This window comes from Cydia pomonella, chromosome 4 (genome assembly GCF_033807575.1).
Source record: "Cydia pomonella isolate Wapato2018A chromosome 4, ilCydPomo1, whole genome shotgun sequence".
Classification (NCBI taxonomy): domain Eukaryota; kingdom Metazoa; phylum Arthropoda; class Insecta; order Lepidoptera; family Tortricidae; genus Cydia; species Cydia pomonella.
Genome location: NC_084706.1, coordinates 16,235,943 through 16,262,388, shown reverse-complemented (window position 1 = coordinate 16,262,388; position 26,446 = coordinate 16,235,943). Strand labels below are relative to the sequence as shown.

General features: G+C 36.9%; 1 protein-coding gene across 2 annotated transcripts in view; it reads left to right on the top strand.

The window, feature by feature from the left end:
• LOC133517168 (CD151 antigen-like) overlaps positions 1-26,446 on the top strand; it is a 303,900-nt gene that overhangs the window by 133,093 nt on the left and 144,361 nt on the right. The window contains exon 1 of one of the 2 annotated variants that reach the window (XM_061850354.1): positions 24,360-25,249. The exons of the other annotated variant lie outside the window; for it this stretch is intronic. The gene's annotated coding sequence lies outside the window, so the exon portion shown is untranslated. Of the gene's footprint in view, positions 1-24,359; positions 25,250-26,446 lie in introns of those variants that run through there. 2 annotated transcript variants of the gene reach the window in all.

The window sequence follows — 26,446 nt, the reverse complement described above, 5'->3', positions numbered from 1 at the left end:
TATTGTCAATTCAACGGATCATTGCTTGGGACGCTTTTACTATTACGTTACAAACTTAGTCCCAAAATTTGCATCCAATAACTTTTACGTATATTACTTTACCTATACTTTTTGCGTTGAATACCCCGCTCAAGAAAGTCTTAATAGGAAATGCGTTTAGGTTGCTACTAAAATTAATGCAATCGACAAGCGTCTTTTAAACTGACGATTGACGAAGGTTTAGCTTTGCCATATACTCAGAGTGGCTATCAAGTATTCACATCAAATATTCGTTAACCGCACTAAGGTATCGCAGACAAAGAGTTTGCTAGGTCCCGTATTGATACCGGGCCTTACTGCACGTCAAAGCAATTTTGCAAAGCCTTGTCTCCCCTTGACACTCAATTTGCTTCGAATCTCCGTTTGAATAGACTCGGGGCGTTAGGAATTTGTGACAAGGTAACTTTTAAAGCTGAAGGAATGGGCCACCGCCCGTTTTCTGCCTGTTTCCGTAACCCCGGTGTAACAAATAAACATACTTAAACACAATGTTTACGTACGTACGTTTCTAAAAAAAATAACACAACTTACTATTACTTAAAATTTCGGTAGGGAAAACGGAGGTGAAAAAATTTACGGAAAGGTAAACTTCATTATGGTCAAACTCAAATTAAAAAAATTCAAACCATTACTACTTGAACCATTATTACTATTGATTTTTTACTTTTTACTTTTTTCACTAAGAAAAACATAAACAGCCATTTATTATAGCCGCACGCCGCGTCTACACGTCACGACCCGGCCAGCATCATTTCAATCTGATTCAAATCAAAGACTTATATACCTTTTATATTTTTTTAAGGATCTCGTTCGTGCCCATACAGCTTATATTGCACAATTATATTAAATGAACGAATATTTAATGGTACTGAATGGCAGAAATAAGTTGTGCCTTTGACTTTTTTTTTTAATAATTCAAAAGGGAAATTGTTTTTGGCGTTTTTTATGTGAAGGTTCGATTTGAGTGCTGGTTAATGATTATTTTACATTATTTCCTGGCCTACTATTCTACCCTAATGCCATAAGTAATTATTTATCATAATAGTAAGCCTTTATTACCTAGACAGCAATAGAGGCCTATGAAACTGGAGGGCCCAGTTTCAAATTCTGAGTTTGGCAAAAAACATTAGTGATACTGATATTTATGGTGTACATATTTCGTACAAAAGAGTTTTAGAGCGAAGAGCATTATGAAAAATATATTTTATGACAATTGATCATTAGAGCAATACCCATTAGATCAAATGTTAGGCTAAACCTTTTTATTTTTATTTAGAACACAAATAGTCACATATACAAATGGATAAACCTTGTTAGAGATTTGGAAGAATATGGTAAAAAACATTAAGGATATTGATAATTATGGTAGAAATGCTTAGGATATATGAGTTTTAGGCTAACCATTCACTATGGAAAGTAATTGTTATGATAGTTCATCAATAGGAAAAGTAACTGTTATGACAATTGATCATTGGAGCAATAGCCATTAGGTCAAAATAGTTAGAGCATGTTATTTTGTGCCAATAATTGTTAGGGATTTCGAAGAATATGGTAAAAAAACATTAGGCATCTTGATAGTTTTGGTACAAATGCTTAGGACAAACGAGTCTTAGGCTTGGAAAATAATCGTTATGACAATTGATCGTTTGGACATGTACCCATGCCCAAACCAGTTAGGGCAAGTGACTTTAGGACAAACGTTATAAGGGATTCAGAAGGACACCCCGCCAGCAGCGGGGCAGGGCCCAAGCTGACCTGGGAGGGCTGCAGAGAGAGGAACTGCCGGACTATCCGCGCCGTGTCCAAGTTTACCGTTATTGCACTTTTTGAAAAAATATGTACTTCTAAAAGAATAGTTTACTATCTACTTATTTTAAGAGTAACTTAATGTTTCGGGTCAGCATATAATTATAGCAACTTATCCTTTAACATATGTCATAAAAATATTTTGTTTAAATTTTAACTTTAATAGCCGTTAATAGAGTTGTTCGTGCCCCTTTTCATACATTATCATTCATATTTATCCATCTCACTCGCTCTTCTTTCATAATCTACTCTATTCAACTTCATTTTTATTCTCATATCACCCACCATTTTGCCGACCTACTTAAACGCAAATAAAGAAGCTAAAAATTTGAAATATATGTAAATTTTTGGACAACTTCAAATGAAGTGAAAAAATCAAGATACGTTTTCCTTGTGAGAAATAATTTGATTATATAAAAGCAGTGAATGTGAAGGAGAAACAGGAAAATACGAGAAAGAAAGCGAACCAAAATTAAATACGGCGGCCGCCGCAAACAACCGGAATTTACACCCAAGCGAGTCGGCTACATTAACGTACATCCTTTTGTTTATGTTTAATTTTAGTTTCTCATAGCCATAGTCCCTTTGTACTTCTCGGACTGCGCTTTTCCGCTGGTCCTTCGATCTTCCTCGCGTTATCATTTCTGGTCCTTCGAGCCGGATCTTCTTGTCTTTTCCCCCTTCTCTCCTCATACATTCATTGCGAATCGTTCTCCTCCCGCACCGCACCGCCCTTGTAAATATTACCTAAATTATTCTTTATTAATCGCTCTCGCAGGTTAGGTATTTATTTATAGGAGTATTACTATTCGCCGCGCCGCCCTTATAAATTAATTACCTAAATATAATTTCTTAACCGCACCCGCAGGAACATAAATTATTTTACCTACACACATATCATAAACCCTTTATGATGCCTTCAAAATCCGTAAATAATGGCCAACATTACCATAAACTGTTTTGTTACAACAAATTTCTTGTGTGATAATGTTGTAATTGCTTCATAATGACATTAAAATCGATTTGATTATGACATTCAAATTTGGAACACATCTGAAAAAAAAGCAGTTCGATTTGACCACTATTCTAATATCAGTCGAGATGCCTTTTTGTCCGAAATGAAATATCAATTGCATACAATTTTGACATATATCGCATGTTAGTTTGTATCGAATGATACGGAAATAGGCCCCGACTCTAGTTTGTCTCTGAATTTAAATAAACTACGAATAAGTTATATGCGTAAAAAAGTTTTCATTTACTACTATTTGACGTACAGTTTATAATAACTACAGCCATAAAAATATTTCGGTGACGCCACCACATATCCGCGAGTTCCGCTAAGCACAGACCAACCCCAAGTTTTCTGTGTCCGCTAAGAGAGCAACGATGCCCCAACGTTGGCTGTAATTTGAGTTAATGAATATATCATAGAAAGTTTATAATATATATGTTGATAATTAGGCATTAAAACACTCGTGTGATCCTTTTAAGAAACTCACTTCGTTCGTTTCTTAAACCCACACTTGTGTATTTTAATGCCTTTTATTATGTATGTAGCAGTCACATAAACTACTATTACAATTGTTCTTCCACGACGTGATCATGTAGTCAATATGATCGTCGACTATTTTAAAGCATTTGCACGCTGATCTTGATACTTAGGCTTCAGTATTGGATACTGTCGGCTCGTCGTGTCATTCGCGACCGCGTTGCCAAATGCAACACGTGTTTCAGAGCGAATCCACAATCGTCTTTCCCGCTCATGGCAGACTTACCGAGCTGTCGCGTGAATCAAGTGGATAAACCTTTTACATATACGGGGTGTGATATGCAAGTCCCTTGCAGTACACTCCTACTCGTGGCAGAGGAGTCAAGAGTCGCAAGGCTTGGTTATGCATTTTCACTTGCCTCACGACGCGCTGCCTTCATATCGAGATAGCGACGGAATTGAGTACCGCCAATTTTTTGGCTGCTTTAAAGCGCTTCTTGCAATTCATATATTCGGACAATGGGACTAATTTTACCGGTGCCAACTCTTACATACGTGACCTCTATAACTTCTATAAGTTTTAACACGATCATCTTCCACATCTGGAGATGGAGCTCGCGGAGAACCGCATTGATTACAAGTTCATTCCTCCGCTTCTCCAGCTCCACAATTTGGAGGCGCATGGGAAAGCATGGTGAAAATAATAAAAATATCACTTTTTCAAGGAAATCGGTTCGCAAATACTATCATATGAGGAGCTCCTGACTATGCTTGCGCAGATAGAGGCCCTTGTAAATTCGCGACTGACAGTAGTGATCCCGCAGAGCCTTTAGCTCTCACCCTGGCTCATTTCTTCAACACTGCTCTACTGTTGTCTTAATTTGCGTGACCGACATGCCCTTCTGGATAAGATAGTACAGTCCTTCTGGCAACGTTGGCGTGCAGAGTATCTGCACCAGTTGCAGTCTCGAGCTAAATGGACCACGCGTGCCAGTTACGATAGGAATAGTGGTTCTCAGAAAAGTAGAAAATGCGCTACCATTTGCATGGCCTTTATGCGTCGTAGAGGCAGTACATCCTTCGAAGGACGGCTCAACCCGCGTTGTCACCGTCAGGATAAATAAAGGAAGTTTCGTCCGTCCTGTCATGTGATTATGCAGTCTGTCTAACCAATAATTAATAGGAGTATACTTCGTTAGAATAATCCTTTTTCTTTAGTTCATTATTTCGCTATATTATTGTGAATGTTCGTTTAATTTTATGAGAAGTGTTATTATTTATGTTATATAGTTTTTGTTTCTTTTAAAGGAACCCTTTAGGGTCGGGGGGAAATGTTCACGCCCCTTTTCATACATTATTATTCATATTCATCCATCTCGCTCGCTCTTCTTTCATGCTCTACTCTATTCAACCTCATTTTTATTCTCATATCACACGCCTTTTTGCTGACCTACTTAAACGCAAATAAAGCAGCTAAAAATTTAAAAGACGTCAAATTTTGGACAACGTCAAATGAAGTGAAAAAATAAAGATACGTTTTCCTGGTGAAAAATAGGTTGATTATATAAAAGCAGTGAATGTGAAGGAGAACGAGGAAAATATGAGAAAGAAAGCGAACCAAAATTAAATACGGCGGCCGCCGCAAACAACCGGAATTTACATCCAGGTGAGTCGGCTACATAAACGTACATCCTTTTGTTTATGTTAAATTTTAGTTTCTCATAGCCATAGTCCCTTTATACTTCTTGGACTGCGCATATCCGCTGGTCCTTCGATCTTCCTCGCGTTATCAAGAGTTGAATATAATAACTGCCATATACGGTTGCATATACGGTAAGAATGTAAAAAAATTGCGTTGTCTCGCCAATCAACCCCATAAGCAGTTTTTAATTCTATAATTTTCAAAATTTAATTTTAATATTTTAATTGTAATTATTATGTTATAATAATAATAATAATAATAATAAAATTCTTTATTGCACACTACATAAAAAACAGATACAGAAATTGATTACATATACACATTGGTAGGTAACAACAGGCGGACTTATCGCTAAACAGCGATCTCTTCCAGACAACCTTCAGATAGTGAGATGGCGAACGAAGTTAACGGGTGGTGCAAAAAAATAAAAATAAAGAAAAAAAGTAGTAAAAGTACAATATAATACATATACTACACATATAAAGTTAAGATAGACTACATTATTACTATATACAAAAAATATATACATATATATATATATATATATATATATATATATACATATATAAATGACAAAGGAAGCCATAACAACGACAACGAGTTTAAAAGAATACGAGTATAGTACCTTCATGAAATAGACAAATAATGTTCTTTTAATAGGTTTTTGAAAATGGGAAGTGATTTTTAGTTATATTGTTTAATCGACAATTTAAATTATACCGGAGATAAATTATTGATATTTTATTATTTTTATATCATCCGGTTATGTCTGTGTTTGTGATCTCTGTATGTACTAACAATAGTCTTGTAAGTTATGTTGTGTAATACTAACACTTTTCAGGGCTTTGCCTGAAATAAATGATTTAATAATAAAAACAGACAACTTATTAAAAATTTTTTGTTGATTCTATCAATATGCATAGGTACTAACATAACAGATATTCGTGATGAGCACAGAATGCCCTTACCAGGAAACGAACCCGGGACCTCCTGCTTCGTAGACAGGATCATTATCACTAACTATTACTAGTTACTACACTGGTACTACTACTACTAGTAGTACCGTAACTAGGTACTACTACTAGTTATTTACTAAGAAACCGTCAAACGAAGGGGCGTAACTGTGGTTAATTATACATCAAATTATGTAAATAAATATTTAATGTTAAAATAGGTACTGAGAATATCTGTTATCTTTCACTGCGAGTCATGTTAAGGTCGCATTATCAAAATAAATCAAGTTAAGATTTTAAACTTTGAATTGGCTCCAAATGGCGGATATCTGCGTAGCAGTTTGTCGCGTTAAACCCTTAATGCTTACGTACCCTTGTAGTGATTGCTTGCTACTCGTACGCGCGTTGTAGCCTGAAGAATATTTTTTCTGGTAAGTATGTAGCGGAACGATAATGCACAATGGCACAGATTATATAATAGTTCTTACGAACAGATACTTATCTCTCAAAGAAAACGCAAATACCTACCGTTTTGACCTACGCAAAAATACAATGGAGTGTCCTTCATCGCACCGCTCCCCGCACCGTACGCATAAAGGCACAACGCTATAATAATATAGGGTTGTCTACGCTTCAAGCGTTGCGTTGCGTTGTGCGTTGTTAAGTAGTTAAAGAGCGAAGTGAAATAAAATAAAGTGATCTGTTATTAAACTGGATCATGGCGAAGATTCTAAACCTAATGAATATTTTTTATTTGTTTTGGTATTCCTGCAAGCATCCACACTACAAGCTGTGCAATTTTTTCGTGTCAAAGACAATTTTTTTGTATCATTATTGGTATATTAGATCGCGCGGTGCGCGTGTGGCAACTAATTGGCTTGGTTTTGTCCCACCGGCGGAACGAGATTCTTAGGCATAAATCCGAACTCGCGCGGAGAGTTTCATAGGCCTGACTTTGTTTCGTGATTCGACAGCGGTTGACCGTCATATTTGAATGTGCCTTAAATATTTTGCCCGCGAGGTGGGTGTGGCGGCGACGACGCGTGAAATACCGCCGGCAGTATTTCTCACTCCATCGCCTCCGCCCGCCATCGAGCTCCGGTGTCACGAGTACAGTCCAAGTCAGTTATAACGTGTTTTTCCAAAAAAGGTGTAAGTAGGAGTAGATACTTTTTTTTGTAGAAATAGAAGTGGTGATAAACTTTCCCCTAGCTCAGGGGTTCCCAAAGTGTGCGCCGCGGCGCCCTGGTGCGCCGTAGAAAGTAAAGAGGGGCGCCGTGAGTTCTATCATTATCCGAAACCACAAATATTCGCGGGTACCTATTTGAGCGCTCGCATCAGTAAATAATATAGCGTAGTGTCACTCTTTTTCGTTAAATTTACAAGGGCGCCGTTGCAAAATACTAAACTTGTAACTGCGCCGCATGTTGAAAAAGATTGGGAACCCCTGCCCTAGCTTATTGAAATCATTTATAAAACTTAGGTCACTAAATATTTTCTATAATTAATGGGTACAAAAATAACAATTCTAACAAAAATAACAAAATAATCACTAGCCCCCGTATAACGATTCAAAATCCAATGGAATGGAAGCCATTTTTATAGGGCTATGAGTGGCGAGAGGATAAGTATTTTGTTAATTATTCTATGGGGTATCCTTAGTTTCTTGGGGCTTGGGACGGATATTAGTGTGGGATGCTGCCTGCGTAGACACACTGGCACCGTCCCACCTCCAACGGACTAATGTAAAAGCGGGCGAAGCGGAGAAAAGCGCTGAAATGTTGAGATGTAATAAGAGCCTCGTTAGAGAGTTCCATTTTGTACAATTTGGCGTTGAAACTTTAGATCCACGGGGTCCCAGCAAGCACAAGTTTTTTTTGAAAAATCGAGAAACGTCTGGTTGACGTAACTGGTGACCGAAGAGCTGGCAGCTTTCTCGCACAACGTATCAGTATGGCGATACAACGATGAAATGCCGCCTGCATCCTTGGTACAATGCCTCAAAGGTCTATTTTAGATATAAGATAGTTATAGTAATCCTCTGTATAGATTCATTATGTATATTGTTATTGTAAATAAAGAGTTTTGTGATTCTATTTCTCGAAGTGACGCAGTGTATCAATTGGAACGTATCAGACTCAATATTAAATAAGTGCATTAATTTAAACAAAAATGACTATAAAGATCTAAACATGAACAAATATATATATCATAATTTAAATTCTATTTTCATAATGCTGACACTTGCCAAGATCACTTTTGTACGTTCTTGATATACATTTCTAAAAGATACGTCACTCATGTACCAGACAAACTAATGTTTAAAGCATGGATAACGAATGCTTCCTGTACGCAAGCGCAGGTCTCTTAAAATTCTATGTACTCTTTTTACAAGCTTTTATTTACTTTCACCTGACCGTTGTCTGCTTGTAATCAAATCTTGCAAGTTAAATTTGACCCACTTCCCGGTTTCCGATGAAGCTGAAAATTTGCATACTTGAAAAGCTGAAAATTTTAATAAGTCGGGTGACAATGCAATATTATGGTACCATCGAGATGATCTGATGATGGAGACAGGAGGTGGCCATAGGAGGTCTGTGATAAAACAACGTAACCTAATTGTGTTTGGGGTTTTTAGAATTGTCTCGATGAATACTATAGTTACTTGTGGAAAGAAAAGTACAGTCAGCGATAAAGGCTTGTACCAAAAATGAAATTTTTGCCAAAAACTTACTTCTATCTTATTCGCTCCTTCCGCTCCTGGTTACCTTAGGTCCAAATTTAATTTCGTTACCCGTCCGGGCTGTTAACTACGCTAGACTACTTAATTAAAACTGATATTTTTAATATTCGTTTACATTGTTCTATAAGCTGTGACCACTTGAATGCGAACACATCAATGTGCGGTGTCACATTAAGCACAGAGCTGAGCAGCGTGAGTGCGGTGTGTAGCGGCGCTTGGCGCAGCAGCCCGCTGCGTGCAGGCGGCGATGCCAGCAGCCGCGCGCTGCGCAGTCGCTCGTGCGTATCAGGTGCATACAGTCTTACCACCTCACTTACCAGGTCTACACAATCCACCCTATTATGAATGGCGCCTAGGGCGAGCTTCACTAATGCTAGGTATCGTCTGGTTTCTAGTGATTCGTACCCTAGGCGTACCCGTCGGGTACATTTAAGGATAATATGTAAATTGTTTTTTGTATAAGTGACGCAAGTACCTTTTCTGAACCCTTTCGAGCAAAAGTATATAAGAATTTTCGTGAGGAGTCCAAACTGTTGCACTCGTTTCTAATACACTCCGAACGAGAGCCGAATATAGAGCGCGCAGAGCCATGGGCGAAAATAGCTGAGAATTACGCAGTACTAATCCTAGTTTTTGAGCCGCCCTCTTAGCGTCATTTATCGCATGTTCGCGGGACGTTAATTGTTAGTCAAACAATACCCCCAGGTCTCTTACCGAGCGTAAGCGTGTAATGGCGCTGTTGCTTAAAGTATATATTGGCATACAAGTAATTGGCTGAGAAGAACGAGTGAATTACATCACTTCAAATGTTTTGAAATTTGAAGTCAACTCATTAAGCACACTCCATTTATATATAGCATAGATGTAGTCTTGTTATTCCTTACAGTCTGTTCCATTCTTTATGACCTTTACAATTTTAAAATCTGTAAACATGAGAACTTTCCTATGAGGCGCTACTGTTGGCAGATCATTAATTAGAATATTAAAAAGCAACGGGCCTAAATTCGACCCTTGACGTATACCCGAGAGCGTCACGTATGCATCTGATAGAAATGGTCCATACTTCACTAATTGCAATCTATCACTGAGGTAACCTGAAAAAAGTCGTAGGAATCTAGGTACAAAATCCAATTTGGTTAGCAAGATATAATTATCCACTCTGTCGAATACCTTTTGAAAGTCCAAGTATACACTACACTTGGTTTCTTTTGTTAAATTCGTAAGACATTAAACAGAATGAACTCACCAGATTGGTTGCATTGCAACTGATCACCTAGGAAGGAATGCACGCTACGCGCTCATGATGTGCAGTAAGCATTGAGGTAATAAGCGCATGCAGCGTCATCTCAAATACTTTAGCGAGTGAACATAATATTGCTACCGGCCTATAACTTTCAACTTGGGTCTTGGGAATCAGACACTCAGTGGTCCACACTTGTTAGTTTGTGTATCTTATAAGCTATGTTATTGTAGGTTATTGCAATATGTCTATATATATGTAGAAATATAATACGTGATACGTGTGACATTATAAATAATGTTGTCAATGCAATGTCAACAATTTTTAATAGTTATTCAAAATAGCTTATACATATTAGTTATGTTTTCTGAATTATTTTTCTCACTACACCCAAAATCGAAAATTTCTGCAATTAATGTTTTGCCCTATGGTTGACTAGTAGATGTATGGTACTGGTATTTTTATAGTGCAATAAAGTTTACATAGATATATAAATAAAATAAAACGAACAACAAAATGACTCAAAATCCAGTGAAGTGTACCTACCTAAGCCCTGCAATATCGTATTACTTTTGCATCTCGTCCTCAGAGTAAACACGAACGCATATCTAGAAGCACTATTGCGAATTCACCAGACTTATACCTACTGCAAAATTCACGAAACTTTGGGATATGCGAATGCAACAAACGAAATCACATAGGTAGGTACGCAGGGAAAAATGGAATATATTTAATAAAAAATACTACGACACGACACGACTGTTGCTGTGTGTGTGTGTGTGTGTGTGTGTGTGTGTGTGTGTGTGTGTGTGTGTGTGTGTGGCATATTTCTACCGTGCTATGCCTATGCATATACAATGTGTTTGTCCACGTATAGTGGAGCCGTTAACCACGTATAGTACGATTAATTTTATCGACAAATCACCCCCATTCCTATGTTTTTTCTCAACCATTTTAAAAATGCAGACAAACACATTGTATAGATAAAATGGCTTAAGAATTTTAGTACGTTGAAAGTATGGAAGGCTTAGAAAAGACAGTACAGATGCTCGAAAGGTATTTTATCAATAATTAAACTTTTTGGAAAAAAAAATATTAGGGGACATCTTACACAGAAACACAGATCAACCTATGTCCTATACTAGCTCCAAACTAAGTAAAGCTTGTACTATGGGTACTAGACGACGATATACATACTTGTATAGGTAAATACATACTCATTATACATAGAAAACACCCATGACTCAGGAACAAATATCTGTGTTCATCACGCAAATAAATGCCCTTACCGGGATTCTAAATAACCCAGGACCACGCATTTTGCAACGCGCATGTCACACCTCTGGACTTGCAGGCATCCATAGGCTACGGTGACTTACTACCATCAGACGGGCCGTATACTTGTTTGCCACCGACGTGGTATAAAAAAAACACCGGCTTCATAGGCACTAATAGGCAGTGTCCCTACCCACTAAGGTCAGACCGGTCGTCACTGCCTACAGTGCCTACAATATATATATATATATCAAAGGTACGCGCTCTTACACGTCAGGCGCACTTCTCCGGTCTTTTTTAGGGTTCCGTAGTCAACTAGGAACCCTTATAGTTTCGCCATGTCCGTCTGTCTGTCTGTCTGTCTTTGCTCCGTGGTCGTTAGTGCTAGAAAGCTGAAATTCGGCATGGATATATAAATCAATAAAGCCGACAAAGTCGTACAATAAAATCTAAAAATTTAATTTTTTTGAGGTTACCTCCCCTACACGTAAAGTGGGGGTGATTTTTTTTTTTGCTTCAACCCTACTGTGTGGGGTATCGTTGGAAAGGTCTTTCAAAACTAATAGGGGTCTTCAACAAACATTTTTTGCTAAAGTGAATATATTCAGAGATAATCGCTCCGAAAGAAAAAAAAAATGTTTCTCCCCCTCTAACTTTTGAACCATAGGTCCAAAAAATATGAAAAAAATCGTGGAAGTAGAGCATAAGAAAGACATTAAATAAAAACTATAGCGGACATGATCAGTTTAGCCGTTTTTGAGTTATCGCAAAAAGTTTCCCCTTCATAGTAAAAAGACTTTAATTAGGTACTGATTATGCAAATTTGCCTATTTGTTTAACTCGCGTGAAAGGTACCGTTTCATCCCTTGGTTAACAATTTACTATACTTTAAGCTCCAGTTTAGCTTATTGTGACGGAAGAGTAACTACGGAACCCTACACTGAGCGTGGCCCGACATGCTCTTGGCCGGTTTTTTAATGTATTAATTTGATTTAATAGCAAATATTAATGCTATGAATAAACCATAAATTATCTAGTGGAAATTCGACGACCGGTTTGGCCTAGTGGGTAGTGACCCTGCCTACGAAGCTGATGGTCCCGGGTTCAAATCCTGGTAAGGGCATTTATTCGTGTGATAAGCATGGATATTTGTTCCTGAGTCATGGGTGTTTTCTATGTATTTAAGTATTTATAAATATTTATATATTATATATATCGTTGTCTAAGTACCCTCAACACAAGCCTTATTGAGCTTACTGTGGGACTTAGTCAATTTGTGTAATAATGTCGTATAATATTTATTATTTATTATTATTTATTATAAATGAACGCGTTCGTGTATTTTCCGATTCACCGATTTGTTGGGACATATCCGGATTTTTAGGTCGAATCCGGATTCCACCGGGACATTGAAATTGAATTTTTGATCATATCAAAAGCAACGTTCGAACAATGCGGGCGTGAAATAGCAAAGGAGTGTTAGGAAACATTTATAAAGTGACTAGCGGCACACCGTACACCGTGACGAGAGTGCCGAGACCAAGCCGCTATCGCGCTTGTATGCCCACACATTGGACGAGAATACGATATACCAACATGTGCTAGTTAGAAAAAAAACGATATTCCGGATCGACTAATAACAATAGTAATATAATAGACATGAACGTGATAACTTTATTTTAATTACCTATAAGTTTTCTGGATCTATATCTCAAATCCCAAAGTTTTTTTTCTCCTATCTTTGCATTCCCTAATATTGTCATAATAATCAGTTGTCCGAACACTCGTATACCCTAATTTTGGTTTCCTTATTATCTAATGGCCGAATTTTTTGTCCTAATATAGTTTTCCCTAATGGCACACAATTCTTTTTAACATAATTATGTAACAAAAATCTTTTTTGGTCTAATTATTGTAAGGCCTAAAAATTCCTAACCATCATGTTACCTAATTTTACATAGCCTATCGTTGCTTGACCTAACACTCGTATGCCCTATAATTTTGATTTCCCTATTATCGAATGGCCGATCTTTTTTGTCCTAATATGTTTTTCGCTTATGGCACTTTCCATATTGAGTATTTATCTTAATGTTATTGAACATAATTCTTATCTAGCCTAGTTATTTTTAGGCTTAAAGGTCATACGTCCTAACCAATATGTTACCTAATTTTACATAGACTTTTACGCTTTTGTATTTTATACCTATTTCACTCATTTAATATTTACATTGACTCCAGAGCCTTGTACTTAATTACGAGAAAAACTTTAAACAATATGGGTAATTAATGTTGAACTAAATTAAAGTCCGTTGTCTGCTGTCAGCCACCCTGACCAGCCGACAGCGGTTCCTGAAACATGGAAATGCAATTAGGTTGTGATTAAAAAAACAAAGGATCACATTAAAGCTGTGTCGTCCACTTAAAAGTTTCTTCTTGTCATGTCGAATACCTATTTCAGGGTAGGTATATACTTAAGAGAGTAACTCGCTAAACATCATTTTATTTAAGTTGAAAGTATTTAGAACAGAATAAAATTTATTCCATATTAATAAAATTTAAGCGGTGGTGGCCGAGTGGATATGACGTCCGACTTTCAATCCGGAGGTCGTGGGTTCAAATCCTGGCTCGTACCAATGAGTTTTACGGAACTTATGTACGAAATATCATTTGATGTTCACCACTAGCTTTTCGGTGAAGGAAAACATCGTGTCGTGAGGAAACCTGCATACATCTGCGAAGAAATTCAAAGGTGCATGTGAAGTCCCCAATCCGCATTGGGCTAGCGTGGGGACTATAGCCCGAGTCCTCTCGCACATGAGAGGAGGCCTGTGCCCAGCAGTGGGACGTATATAGGCTGAATTATTATTATAAAATTTATTCAGGTCACTTAAATTTAATTAAAACTTTTTAAAACGTCATTGAAAAAGTTTCCACTCACCTTGGTATCAAGGTATCTTCTGAATACCTTGACGCTAATCTTCCGTGGAAACCCTTCCAAAAAACGCGACATAGCTATACAAATATTCCAAACATTTTATAACGGGTGTCTATTGTTTCCCATAAAGTTTTAAGTCATAATGTTTTGTTTGCCCGCATTTTCGTTAGCCATAATTTGGTTTTTCTCTGGAACGCGTAACTTTTCAGGATTGCCATAAAACAAACCTAACCTAATCTAACCTATCTATAGGATAACCTAAGGAAATTCCTGAAAAGTTAGCGGTTTCAGAGTTATGACTAATGATAATATGACTATCATTACAATATGACTTTCGATAATTATGCGAAAGAAAGGGATCCGTTTTAGAACTGATGGCAAACCTGCATGGTGCAACCACCGCGCGCACTGGCCGGTGATGAAAAAACTATGCCAGTGTCGCTAGTCTTTTGTTTTTTCTATGTAAATTTTTCTCGACAATTTCTAGACTAATAGAATAACTCAGATTAATTTAATGTTATTTAAAGCTTAAATGCTATATTATTATTATTATTATTTGGAGCCTGTCGTGTCCCACTGCTGGGCAAAGGCCTCCCCCCAATCTCTCCACTGATCTCTGTCGAGTGCTATGTCTGGCCACTCCTTCAAGAAGGAGTCCAGTTCATCCCGCCATCGCCGGTGAGGTCTGCCAGATCCCCGATTCGAGTTTTCGGGCTCCCACTCTGTAGTGACTTTGCCCCACAACTCATTCGGCATTCGGCAGACATGACCAGCCCAATCCCATTTTAGCTTGGCCGCTTTCCGAGCTACATCGATGATTTGTGTCTTGGAGCGCAGCGTGGTGTTCCGGACTCGATCCACCAATTTGACACCTAATATGCTACGCTCCATAGCTCGTTGGCAAACTCCGAGTTTGGACTTCTGAGCTTTAGTCAAAGACCAAGTCTGTGCCCCGTAGGTTAGAACTGGGAGTATGCACATGTCCATGAGCTTCCGTTTGAGATATATCGGAAGATTACCTTTCATCAGGTGTTTCATGGACCAATAGCTCCTCCAGGCGTTTTCAATCCGTCTTTCGACCTCTTTTTCCTGACGCGCCTGGAAGGAGACTAATTGGCCCAAATAAATATACTCATGGACATATGCAATGTGTTCTCCATTTATCTCTATCCTACGTGGTTTGTTGTTAGTCATAAGCTTGGTCTTTGACATATTCATCTTCAGTCCAATCTCGAGGCTTGCGATGCTTAGTTCTTCAAGCATTTGTTGTAGCTCGGAAGCAGTTGAAGAGAAAATGACAATGTCGTCAGCGAACCGCAGATTAGTTAATCTGCGATTTCCGACGACAAGCCCCTTCTCTCCCCAACTTGGCGCAAGTTTTTTGAAGACTTGTTCCAGAGTGCTTGTAAAAAGTTTCGGCGATAGCGGGTCTCCTTGCTTAACTCCTCTCTCTATTTTGAAGGACGGGCCAGAAGATTGCAGTTTGATGGTGGCGGTACTATTTCTATATATAGTGCTCAGGAGTTTTATGTAAGATGGATCTATTTCTTGATTGAATAGGGCAGTGAATATGGAGGCGTGGGTGATACTGTCAAAAGCTTTAGAATAATCTATGAAGGCGATGTAAAGTGGAAGTTTGTGTTCTTGGCATTTTTCAACTATTTGGTTTAAAGAATGTAGATGGTCGGTGGTGGAGAGGCCTGGTCTGAATCCTGCCTGCTCTGGTGGTTGACGGCGATCTAGGTAGCCGGAGATGCGACTTTCTATTACTTTGATGAAGGTTTTGTACAGATGGGAGACAAGACTGATAGGGCGATAATTACCGATATCAGCCCTGTCACCCTTCTTGTACAACAGTATGATATTAGAGTGGCACATTTGTTGTGGAAATGTTTTTGTTTGGATTATGCTATTGAATAATTTTGTGATTTGAGGAATTAATTCCAGCTCTCCTACCCTTAAGGCTTCGGTTGTGATGCCGTCTTCTCCTGGGCTTCTGCTGTATTTCATCCTACGAAGTGCAAGATACACTTCATGCTCTATTATGGGTGGGATATCGTCGGAGGTCATTTCTGTTATTTGTGTCTGGAGGGGGTTAGAGTAAAGAGTCCGGTAGTAATCCGTGGCTATATCTAAAATTTTGTCTCTGCATGGGCTGCCTCTAACGACCCCGAACCCATTTACCGCTCTAGTTAGTCGGCTACACGGAAATGTTTATAGGTAGTTTCAGAAGATTTAAGTTCGTTTAGATGTTAAAAACAGTCGCCATACTAGCCTACAGAAATTCGTTGCAGAAAATGGGTCACATCACAGTTCATTTGCAAAAATTCAATTACCTAAATAAAACCACCTTTAAGTCAGTGACAAAATCGTGACTTTTAATATATTTTTATGCACATCACGCCTCTCATTCAAAAATCATCACCCAGGTATGCCGAGGTCAGTTTTAGGCTTCAATTTATCCTAAGTTGTTTGTTTATCTCGCTGTTTAGAGCAAATGGTATCGAAAAATCTCCTAACTATAAGTATATGTAGTCCAAAATCTTCCAACTATGATCCAAAACTAGTTCAAACAAACATTATTATCACCAGCGACCGCAGAGCTGGCAGCTTCCTCGCTCAAAGAATTAGTCTTGCAATACAGCGAGGAAATGCTGCCAGCATCTACGGCACCATGCCGCAGGGGGATATTTTTTAGTATTTTATTTTAAGTTTAGTATTATTTATTTTTAGATTTAGGTTTTAAGTTTTATAGTTTAATTATGTTTTATCTGATGTAATCAATATTTATTTTTAAATCTTATACTTATACTTAAAAATTATGTTATTTTTGCTTCTCTACGTTATTTAATAAACTTGTTTTTGATGTGAATCTTATATACATATACATATATATTTATGTGTATCTATTTCAGGGATCTTGGAAACGGCTCTAACGATTTCAATGAAATTTGCTATATGGGGGTTTTTGGGGCTGAAATAATCGATTTAGCGAATCGTCTTATCTCTGGGAACATAGGCATTTTTGAGTTTTTATCTATGTATATGTTGTCTCCCAGATATTATTGAATATTCTAAGGTGAAATGTTTCCATAAATGAGAGAAAAAAACATAGTAAAAACCGAGAACAACATTGGTATTGATGTCGGCGCGGCCGATCACAAAATCCACCAGATCATGAAATTCTGTGGCATATCATAAAATTGCCCAGGAATATCACGATCTGCCTCGGCAGATTGAGGAGAACAATGTGTTCGGCGATATTCTTAGTAACATACCAGGCACATCGTAAAATAGTTGCATTTTGACTAATGTAGCCGCGTTTTCAGCGTAAAACATGTCGGCGGCACAAAAAAAAACATTTTGTGCGCAATACGCGTACGGCAGCACAAAGACAAAATATGTTTGAGATACACTGATGTGTGTCATGAAGCAGTTGTAAGCGTCTTTATCAGTTCCAGTTAAACACAAGCTGTTGCTATTTAAGTTTCTTGACGCCCCGACCCCGAGTGCTTTTATAGGTCAGCTGCGAACTTGGAGTGTCCAAACTTTTATTGGCTAACCGTATATAGCTGAGGAACTTCAAATCGACTACTTGCGTGGTTTAAATATAGGTACTTAAGTGTTTCAATGTTTATGTTAAGGCACTAAAAAATTATTCGTAACTAGCGTATTTATTGTTGTCCGCAGTACAATTTACAGGTCAATTCGAACGTGTACCTAACATCAAACCGATATTAGGTGTGGCACTGCGGAGCCGGTTAATTCTGGCCTACGAGTTGCGCTGTCTCGCTCGCTCGCTCGGCAGGTCTGAACGCGCACTGACTCGCCACTCGGTCGTCACATGGGCACATCGCGGCGCGCGTCATATAACTTATTGTCCTAATTTCAAACATGTGTGAACAGTTACTCGCTTACATGACTGAAACATTTTACTGTCTCGCCCGTTTACTCGGTACATGTGATCAAGGCACGAGTAAGGCGCTTTACGTGTCACGCCTACATTACTCCGCCGTAGCCGACGAGGTGGTGGAGTACGTTCGTCGGAAGACTGGCTACACGCTGAGGGTACACCGGCTTCAGTCGCGTCACTACGTGCACTTCAGTTCATTTGTGGTGCGTGTGCCGTGGCCGCTGCAGGACACCATCGCAAGCGCGGACTTCTGGCCGAAGGGTGTGGTGTTACGTTGTCGCCCAAATCCAATGTTTTAATTGTATTTTGTCATTATTTGTTTTATCTTGTATCTTTGTATAGTAATATAATACATTGTATAGTAAATATAATCATCATACCAGAACATATCAGTGCTCACAATAAGGCAACTTTATATAAAAGCTCTCATATTAATGCAGCATCAAAAACAGCCTGGCTATTCTCCAATGCGTCGCAGATGTGATTTTGTATATTTTATCCCTAGTCTGCATTTTCTCGCAAATTTCATAAAGTGCTTGCACCTAAAGTATATAATCGTGTTAGTAAACATGTACACACACACACACACACACACACACACACACACACACACACACACACACACACACACACACACACACACACACACACACACACACACACACACACACACACACACACACACATACACACACAAAACAGTGGATAATATAGATACATAAGTAATATACTTTCTTTTTCGTTTCCAAAATATAAGCTTACAAATACTTATGAGCATTTTTCACATTTCATCTGCATCTTGTGCATATGCTACTTGTTTACGTTTAAGTTTAGCTTATAGCAACCATCGTAGAATTTAGTGTTAAATTACTTAACTGGTAAAATGTTACATAGCCGAGAAAACATTTAGTATTTAAGTATAATACATTTTGGTAGAATAATTGTAACACTCCAACTTCCATATTGTGCTTTTCATATCACATGCAAATGGATGCATTATTTATTATTATTTATTATATGTAGCAACTTAAAGTAATATTATTAATTTGTATTATTTTTAAAAGTTTTGTAGTTCGCAGTGCCTTAGTAGTAATACTGTAATGCTGTGTAACTAATTTAAATAATAATAAAATTTTAGAATAATATTGGAATCATATTTGACTTCTGTAACACAGGTTCTTACCTAGCTCAGAAGTCAGGGACTTCAACACCTAAATGTACTTGCCTTTAATGCCAATTTTTTTTATCAGTCAGTTGTTATTCGTGCTAGCGTCTCACTCGCACTAATACTTGTAGGGACAAGTCTGAGCGAAATGAACGCGCGAATGACAGCTAACTGATTTGATTCCAATATCATTCGGATATCAGTTTGATGTCAGGTGCACATTCGAATTGGTCTGTGTGTTTGTGTACTAATTTCTTAAATCATTTCACCCCTTGTCACGTACCCCGCATAAATCAGTTAAATCGCCCACCAGGCAGCGGCAACAGGCTGCCGTAATGTGCCCGTGCTTACAAGTATTAGTAACCTTGAAAATTACATTAATTCCACATGAATATCGATGACTGTGGATTATTGAATTATTCATAAAGGCCCCTTCGTTTGTATTCAGACCGCAGTAAGCTGAAGTAACGGACAAGTCGCAGAGCCGAGAGCCGAGACCGGCTGAAGCCACTAGACCCTATTTATATTGATTTGATTCCGGCAGCCAATACACGATTGAAACACTATCGTTCGTTATTTTGCAGTAAACAAGTAAACGAAGACGCGACTTCTGTCTATAATATATAGGCTATTGCGCAATTATCTTTTGTAGTAAGATACGAAATATTGGCACTTCTTACAAAATATTAACTGTAACTTGTTATACTAAACGTATTCCTGATCACGATTTATGAATTATTATATATATATATATAATCCATACTGTTTTATTAGGCAGGCATCCGGCGTTTTATTCACTATTATTTTTACTCAAAAACGTTTTTGTAAAAGCATACATGTGCTTTGTGCTAATTACAGTGTAACAAAGGGTGTGGGTATTATAGCATGATAACACTAACTAGCAACCTGTTTCGCAAAAAAGGTAATTAATAAACGGGTCATAGGCTTGGCGGTGTTTGCAGTGAGTAATGGTTTGCCAACATGATACAATTACGACGTGGGAGCGTTATGCACGCTCTCCAGCCGTGGCTTACATATGTATTAGGCTATCTATGTAGTAGGTTTGAACAAACTTGATGCCGGGGATGACATTATACATTGTTATTGCCAAATTGCTGCAGTTGCGTCACTCATTTTATCTAAAGAGGTTGACACGTGACATCAAGCGCGTCAACGCCATAGCAGTAACGCTGCAAGAACAACGCTGATGCGGTCACATCCGAATGCAATTTTAGTAGACTGACGACGGCCAAAAGCATTACTAGACTAGACTACATGTTCATGTGAGCATACTTTTTAACCGGTGTGGTGTATCTAACTCACCAACCTTTATCTTGTTCTCATACCGATACCGTATGTAAAATCACAGACAAACAGCGAAAAGGCCGTGCCAGGATAGAGTCGCCATTGCCAACCGTACTAGATAATAAACTATTGTACTATATTTGGACCTAGAGTACTATATACTTTTAAGAAACAATAAAGTACGCTAAAATACTATATAGTTTAATGGGTCCTTAAGATGAGAAAAATAAAGCTTATTTTTAAGCTCTAGATTAGACAGAGTGCTTAGACTACAGTGTGTGAAACTTAATTTACGATCCCAATTAGTGTTACATGCATATAAATTCGTGTGTCCTAATGAAACCAAAAATCTAGAAAAGAAAGTTGATTTTTGCACAACAAAGTGAGTATAAAAATAAGAAATGATTTTGAAAAATGCAACCCGTGGTGGTAAAAAAGCTAGGAACTTAAAACTTCGTGTTGACACATTGTAATTAAATATTAGAAAAGTGAATGCAGCGTTTTTAAAAATTAACCCCCTAAGGTGGTGAAAAGTGGGATTGAGAGTTTGTACCGGGAACGAATACTCTTGTGAAAGGGACTTGATATTTCATAGGAAGACACGATATTACAATACAAGAGGTGATGATAAGTTTTTTTTATTCTTCCCCTTTTAAAGGGGGTTGAAAGTCTATAACGGGAACGGTTTAAGTAGGTATGAGCCTTCAAATTCGTAGGACGATAAATTAGAAAGCTAGAAAAGTAATTTATAACAAATAGGTATTTGTTCTCGATACAAACTATCAATTCCCTCCCAACCCGCTTACAGGAAGAATATTCCAAACCGCACTTCGTATTTTCAATCACTTCTTCTTCCTATTCTAGACTATGCTGACATATCTTATCTCGATCTTACAGAAGAGCAATTGAATAAGCTTGAACGTCTTCAAAATGTGTGCATTCGTTTCATTTTTGGGCTACGGAAATTTGACCATGTCTCCAGCTTTCGGTCACAGCTCAAGTGGTTACCGATACGTTTTCGACGTAATACGCATATCCTTTCTCTTCTCTACAGTACCTTATTTATTTCTAATACTCCTGGTTACCTTAAAAAGCGGTTTAGTTTTCATTCGTCTGTTAGGTGTTCTCAAAATCTTCTTCTTGCTCCCCCTCGGTCATCTAGTAAGTTCTACATCAAATCCTTCACTTTCCAGTCTGTAAGAATGTGGAATGCTTTGCCCATTGATATAAAACATCCTTAACCATTTTTAAAAAACGTCTTAAAGAGCATTATTTATCACTTTCTTAGTCTTGGTCATTTCATTCACGTAAGTAAATTCTCCTTTTTTTTCTCTACCTGGTTGTTACTTCACTCCCTGTAGGTTTATGTAGTGTATTATTGTAATTTAAATAATTTATGTAGTTTATGTAATGTATGTTTTATTGTTTGTAGTTTATAATTTAAAATTAACATATTATAAGTATACTTGTTTTATTGTTGTTTTGCACTGCCCAATAGCCTATTTCTTGCCACCGGTTCGCTATCTGAAGGTTGTCTGGAAGAGATCGCTTTATAGCGATAAGTCCGCCTGTTGTTACCTATTAATTTAAGTTCTGTCTTTGTTTGTAATATGAGCTTTTCTTTAGTAGTGCACAATAAAGAATTTTATTATTATTATTATTTTCGAAAACACTAAAATTACCTACTTCTCTTGATTTCTAACGGTGTGACTTTATTAGAATTTTCAAGTCCCTAAAAGAAGCTTTTGTTCCCCATACAAACTTCGCGTTGCCGCACCCATGCTGGAGAACGTGATCCCCTATACAGGCTGGTTAAATGTTACAATTTGTATTTTAATGTAATTGACATTTTCAAGATGTCTGACATTGTGTATAAAAATAATGTGACTAAAAGTGGACCTTGCCGCTGGACCTTGCCGTTTTTACTCGCTCATTAAACTGTATTTAGGAATACAAAACTACTTCTGCTAACTCAAAAATTAATTTGTTACTGTATCTATAAACCTATGTTGTAACCGTAGCTGTGTTAATTTTAGCTTTATATCCTTTATATTGTTACCTAGCGCTATATAAAATATTGTAGATTTATCATTAGGTAATCTAGTAATCTGTGGACGATGTTGTTAGTCTCACACTTTATTATTCTTTGTATTCTATTTCTGTGTCTAAACCTGTGTGTTACTTTTTTTTTGTCCCAAATAAATAGAAAAAAAAACTTTGAACCCCTTTTTAACCCTATTAGGGAATGAATTTTCAAAAGCACTGAAATTTCTTTTCTTGCTTTCTAATGTATCGTCCTACGAATTTCCAGTATCTCATATCGTTCCTGATCGAATCGTATTTTTTTTCGATTTAGGGTGTTGAATCTTTGGAAGAAGACATCAAGACAACAAATCATGTTTTCAACTGCTTCAACAAAGCACAAAGTTTGCACAAAGTTCATGTTAAATTACAAAAACCAATATAGAAATCCACGCGAACGAAGTCGTGAACATCAGCTAGTATATATGTATAGAAAATGACTATCACGCGACAAATTGAGCATACTTTTCATTCTCATTCAATCATTCTCTTTTACTGTACTTTATTTTCTTTTAGTGTACTTTATTTTTAGTTTGTAATTTTGAATATACTAAATCTCACCCAAAAAAAATTGGCAACCCTATGCCGGGATAAGCTAAAGGGGCCAAAATTTTTGAAGAAAAATTATATTTCCTTTTTTTTTACTAACAACTAAAAAAACGATATCAGCCTGTCAGTTACTCGCAAAAGCTAACAATCGCGAATAACTGACAGGCCGATATCTTCCGGCCAACTGGTAATCAGTGGGCCTTTTAAGTGATTCTGCCGCCATCTAGTTTGGGCTTGTAAGATTTATATTTATATTTATTTATTTAGACACATAATAAACTTACAGTAGTCACCAAGTCGTTTACATGTTAAATCTTAATTCTAATGTCAAGTCAAAATCAATATAATTTATAAACCAATAAAAAAATAACTTCTAACAATAAAAGACAAATTCAACAGACAGAAGCACAATAAAATAAATAAATTTAAACTTATCATAAAAAAAAATAACACAAAATTCTCAAATTAAAATTATAAATACAAATTTATACAAACAATCGTCAGAGATACAAAATATTTAAAAATTGGTAACATTTTCTGCGAAATCCACCAGCATTATCCACAAATATATCGATATCATGACCCTCAACAGCCATCATATTGAGTAGCGCCAGTGCCCTAGCCGTAGGAGCGTTATCAGCCTGCCGGGTGCGCGCGCGCAGCCACGCGAACAAGCGGCGACGTTATAAGTGATGTGACTCTCAATTAGTAATTAAAATACATAATTATTATTATTATTAAAACCTTTATTTCAGGCAAAAACCCATAAAAGTGTTAGTATTACACAACATAACTTACAAGACTATTGTTAGTACATACAGAGATCACAAACACAGACATAACCGGATGAGCATAAAATAATAAAATGTCAATAACTTATCTCTACAGTAATTTAAATTGTCCATTAAACAATATAACATAACAATTACAATTAAGATATTACAATTAAACGCATTAAATTAAATTTTGAAAATTATAAAATGTATAGAATTAAAATTAAATTTCGTCAAATAATAATAATAATTAAAACATGTCACCAATCAAAATTTACAAAAGTAGTGTGAAGGCTGATCCATCTTTTTAACATGGGTGAGTCCCACCTGTCGGCAAACACCTTTAGAAGACTACTAGCCCCCAAAACTTTATAGTTTTTAGCAAAAAAAAACAAATATGATTTTTCTTCAAACAATTTTTTTTTCCCAACCGATTTTAGCATTGGTCACATATATTGTACATCTACTAAAGATTAAATGACATAAATTACATTTTCATTATGTCATAGAAAAAAATGATGACTAAACTTTTTATTTTATTTTTTATGTAGTATTTCCACGTTAGACACCGCTACAATTTTTTCCCCAGTGAATCATCCACCGACGAGCTATAAGTTGTATTTTTTTATTCAAAATTTTACCTGTGAGAACATGGGATTACTAAAAACTAAAGTTTAGGAGGCTGAAATTTTGTATCTGCCCTAGCTCGATGGAGGCAAAATAACTTGGCTTATCCTGGCTCGGCCTTTTAAGGAATTTATGATAAAATTTGAACTATAAGTATCAAAATGGCATTTGCCACAAGTTCCAGTGATTTTCTAGGACAAAATTTTCCTTGAAAGGAAGTGTAAATTGATTTCGAAAATATATAATTGTTTTGATGAAGAAACCTACCCTGAAAATATGACGTAGGCATGTTGTATTTTTTTCCGTAATAAGTATAAACAAGTGAACATGATTAAAAAGCTTCTGGTTTCTTCATCCCTGTTTATATTACAAAGCCTATACAAACATCCATAATATATTCATCTCATCATCTTACGTAAAAAGCAATGTAGAGATATTTGCAGTTTCTATCCGGGCCTTAAATCGAATCTGTTATTAAATCCTACTTTAGCAGGGGGAGATAAGATGTCGACTAGAGACTCATTTGTATTTATGATCCATAAAGTTCCAAAGTCGCCTTAAATTTTCCTCATACAGTCATATATTTTAACAATGAATATTTTCTTTTTTTAGGTAAGGCAGTTCTGTTTGGGAAGTTCTTTAATTTAAAGGTAAGGAAAATGAAATATACAATCATACATTGTAATTTATTACATTTTAGTAATTGCTTAGAAGACTAAAAAATGCCGTTGGGAGTATAATTTCATGAATCAATATTATTCATACTTGACTCCATTGTTAGGCCCAAACAAGCTCCTCGCAGGCTGACCTTAATCGACATTTTGCCTCTGGGTATCTTCATAAATGTTTTTTACAGTACATATGTACTCGTATAGTGCTACTTTTCCGTACTAGTGCGAGGATAAGCACTTTCCATGCCTATGTTAAAAATTGAAAGGGCCATATATGTCCTCACTTGTCGCTTGCCATAAGGACGAGATTTGCTTGTATCTTAAGACGAATAATCTGTCAAAGCGTCCTTATGGCTAGCGACAAAGTGGGACGTTTTGCCGGCCGTGTACACATATGTACTGTAAAACGTTACACGTGCGAATAGGTAATTCGCAACTCGTGTCGATTATGAAACACACCCTTCAGTCGTGTTTTAATTTATCATCAGTCGGTGCGAATTTCCTACTTTCCGCACTTGTATCGTAAATAACTATTGTTGTAAGTTTTTTCTTCACCGTAAGTAGTTTTCATGTTGGTCTTCTGTGGTTCTATCATTTTAGACTATTAAATTTTCTTTTACTAAAAATGTAATGAACCAAAGTGACAAAAATAGAGCATTGAGATAAAATATGCTAAAAACAGGAAAACTGTCAATTTCAGCATATGTACTTTCCAAAATTTTCAGAAGTACAATAGCTTTACAGACGACATAACAAATAGAAATATAATTCCACAAACCAATTAATTACTTATAAAGGCTATAAAAAGGCAGGTGAAATAATTCTGCCTTCATGTGCATTTTATTATTGTAACGTTTCAAATTTGATTCGTCATCGTCACTTACTCCGCTCATCAATATTAACAACAATAATCTGGTACACTGGAATCGATTCTGATTTGGAATTTGGCTGATTGGCTTTTGATGCGCATCCGACGCTTGCGGTTGCCCATGATGCCAGTAATATGGCGAAATGAATTATCCATGAAATGAAAATGAATAAATTACATTAATCTTTATTTACTGTAACCTTACACCGATCGGCGAGGACGTCGGTACGGTACGAGTTCCTACATTAATATTACTTATGCGTTTTATTTTTATTCATTATTGTAGTTAAGTATATCGTCTATTGGCA